Here is a 4,023-nt window from a genome sequence, read left to right on the forward strand (position 1 = left end):
TTGCTTATGGGGATGACTATAGGACCTTCTCTTGCTTATGGGGATGACTATAGGACCTTCTCTTGCTTATGGGGATGACTGTAGGATCTTCTCTTGCTTATGGGGATGACTGTAGGACCTTCTCTTGCTTATGGGGATGACTGTAGGACCTTCTCTTGCTTATGGGGATGACTATAGGACCTTCTCTTGCTTAAGGGAATGGCTGTAGGACCTTCTCTTGCTTGGTGGTTGATGTGGTACCCAGCCCACTGTGGGCAATGCCACACACACCCCCAAAGATGGTCTCAGGTTGTATAAAAAAGCTGGCTGAGTAGGAAGAAACAAACTGGTGAGCACTGTTCCTCCACAGATTCTGCTGCAGGCTCCTGCACTGAGTTTTTGCCTTGATGCTCTGTGATGCTGCAAGGTCACCTGTAAGACCAAATAAACCCTTTCTTCTCCAAGTTGTTTTCAGTCATGATGTTTACTATAGCAGCAGAAAAACAAACTAGAACGAGTGTTGTTGTTGGTGGTGGTTGTGGTGGTGGTGGTGGTGATGTTAATTTATATAATAATTATTTATACCCTCTAGATATTCTTCTCTTATCAGAAAAATGATTTACAACAACTTATAGACTGTCTTTTAACTTTGTTTGTGGTTTCCTTGGTATAAGAAGTTGAGAGTGCGTTCCTAGCATGTACAGTGTCCTAGGTTTGATCCTGTTGTTTCCCAGAAAACATTTCAATGGTGACAAAGCCTAGTATAACTGGTTGCCCTGCCCCATACTTTTAGTGTAACACACAAGAATTTACTGCCAAATCCAATCTTGAAGCTTTTCTTTTGTGTTTTCTTAAGAGGTCTTTAGGAGTTCAGATTTTATGTTCAGATTACCTATTTATTTTGAGTTATCTTCTGCATAGTGTTAAAGACCTAACTGCATTACTTTTATATGTGAGTTTCTAGTTTTTCTGGCACTATTTGTTAAACAGTCTGGCCTTTCTCCAATGAATGTTCTTGGCATCTTTTTCAGAAATCATCTGAGCGCACATACAGGGGGTTACTTCTGTTCTCTGTTCTATCCACTGATGTGAATGTCTATTTTGTTGCGTTACTACACTGATCTTACTACTGTGGTTTTGTATTATGTTTTGATACCAGGGAGTCTGACTTTACGTTTGAAAACAAAAACGTAATCCTGTTTAAGTCACCACCTCACATTGTCCCTAGAGGATTGCAAGCTCAGTAACATTGTAAAAGTATATGCTTCACAGCCACTTTTTTCTAGTTAGAACTAGTCTTCTCTGTAAATTTATTTATCATCTATGTCACTGGCAACCAAACCCAGAGAACTTGTGTATGTACCTGAGGGAAGCACTCTCACTATTGAGTGCTCTCAAACCTTTCTTTTCTTTTTCTTTTTCTTTTTTTGCAACAATTTATCATTTATTGTTATTACAGTTGTTAGAAATGGCGCTCAATGTGTTATAGGCTTGTACCCACTATTAGACATTAATTAGAGGTTCCGCAATTAGAGATTCTGCCATTTTAGGGTATAGGACTGACCATGCCGGAAGGTGCTGGAGGAAGAGACAGCTGAAATGCAGGTGAGAGGGAGAGCAGCCCCAAAAGGGCTGCCCAGAGGGTCTAAGGCAGCAAAGGTAAAATATCTATTTAGTAAGTGTTAACTCAGGAATATCGGAGGGGAGTGTGCTAGCGATGGGGAGGTTTGGCAGTGTCCAGCCATTGAGCTAGTTGAGGCATATTAAGAATAAGCCAGCATGTGCGTGTCTTTCATTCATGAATCCAGAGCTCCTGGGCAGGTGCAGAGGAGGTGTGCGCCCTGCTGGGAGCAGAAAACAGATTTAACAGTTTACTGCTACAGGCCTGGGGATCAAACCCTCATACATGCTAGGCACGCACTCTACCCCTGAGGTACTCTGTACATTCCTGAGAAGAAGGTGTTTAAGCAACCCTAGCTTGGAAATTTCCTCTATCCTGTATTTTCTCTAGATAGACAAAGCTCTTATTCAGAATGGAGTCCAAGTTTGCAGTAACATAGAGTTGTGCAGGCTGGCGTTGACTAGCTGGCACAACTAGTCAGGGAAGACTTCCTGGATAAAGCTTAATTTAGGCTGTTCCTTTGGTCTATACTATCAGACTCCATTGCTTTGCCCAGAACAGTGAAAACAAATGTTCAAAACAAGCTGTACGGATTTTTTTTCCAGTCGTGTTGTTACGTGTTCATGGTTAGACTTTTTTTTAAGATGTATTTATTTATTATGCATAAGTACACACTGTAAGTGTCTTCAGAAGACACAGTGACACTTCAGAAGTCACTGTAACCGACACCAGAAGAGGGCGTCAGATCTTCTTACAGATGGTTTCGAGCTACATTGCGGTTGCTGAGATTTGAACTCATGACCTCTGGAAAAGCAGTCAGTGCTCTTAACTGCTAAGTCATCTCTCCAGCCCTCAAGATTAGACTCTTAAAAAACCAAAATTAGTGAGTGAAGAGCCATGAAGAAAATTGAAGCCAAACTGAGATAGAACCTTAGCCATTAAGAGAGAGAGGGGGAAGGGAGAGAAGGAGAGGGAGACGGGGAGGGAAAAGAGGAGGGGGAGAGAGAGGGAGAGGGGAAAGGGGAGGGAGAGGAAGGGGGGGGGCTCAAACACAGAATTTTTAAAAAGTACCCTAGAGCAGGCAAGCTGTAAATCTCAACAATTGCTTGGAGAAGGACAGTGGAGGAGAGAAGATGGAAAACCAGAAAACAAAACAAAACAAAAAACCCCCAAAACAAACAAAAAAAGAACAAACAAACAAAAGAGAGATGTATTTAGGTTCTGGCTAGTGTCTGAAAGAGACAGAGAAAGGTACTGTTTCTTAGTTACTTTCTATTGCTGTGATTAAAACACCATGACCAAGGCAACTTTCAAAAGCAAGCATTTTCTTTGGGGCTCGCAGTTGCAGAGGGTTAGACTCTCTTACAGTGGCAGCAGCAGGCAGGGGACATGTAAGCCGGAGCAGAAAGGTGAAGGCGAGCTGGAAAATGGCCTCAGGCTGCTTTCTTTCTTCTAGTGACATACTTTCTCCAGGAGGTTGCACAACCTAAAGTGGCCCAAGCTGTACCACACCAACTGGAGCCAAGTGTTCAAACCCCAGAGGTTGTGGGCAACAGCTCTCATTCAAACCTTCACACACCAAAAGTAACTTTTGGGTCCCGTAGGATTTCAGAAATTCTACAATTTTGCCTAATTTTTGTCATTCACACTAAGATCTCCCTCCCTTAACTTTGTGATCAACCGTGAGGACGACCAACAAGATGCAGAGAGAGGAAACTGGGTGGGGGTGGGGAGTGGTGGAAACCTGAGGCTGCGAGTGAGTGAGCTCCAGAAGACAGGCTTCTCAGGAGACAGGCATCAGTGAGCAGCTCATTTAATTGGGAGTTGAGGGGGGACAAAGGCTTTTTAAACCTTCTTGGAGGCAGGTAGGGGCTGTCAGGTGATTGGACAGGGTCGGGGAGTGTTGGAGATGCCTCATTTGCAGAGGGGGGAATTCAAGGTGCTTGCTGGATGTGACCTTACAGGAGAGGGGAAATTTAACCTGGCTGTAACTTCCTCTGGTGTGGGTAAAGTTGGGGGCATAGGACATGCAGGCCTGAGGAAGGGAGCCCCACTTCCTATCACTCTTGAGATAAGATTTCCAGAGTTGAACACAACTGGACCCCACTCCTGCTCCTGACGGAGGGCTCCTCCTGGTTCCATACTTCCACTCTTTTTCCAGCCCCACAAATTTTGTCTGTCTCTATCCCTTTCAGTTAACGCTGACAGCATGTCTGCTGGAAAGCTTATTAGCTCTAAGGCTTACAGGAAAACTAATCCCCTTATCAAATGGTTATTTAGCCACATGGTGTTCTCTTCAAAACAATCCCTCCTTTTTGTTTCTTTTTTCTTTAATTATGTTTTAAAAAGATTTATTTATTATAAGTAAGTGTACTGTAACTATCTTCAGACACACCAGAAGAGAGCATCAGATCTCTCATTAC

Source organism: Mus caroli, chromosome 14 (genome assembly GCF_900094665.2).
Source record: "Mus caroli chromosome 14, CAROLI_EIJ_v1.1, whole genome shotgun sequence".
Lineage (NCBI taxonomy): Eukaryota > Metazoa > Chordata > Mammalia > Rodentia > Muridae > Mus > Mus caroli.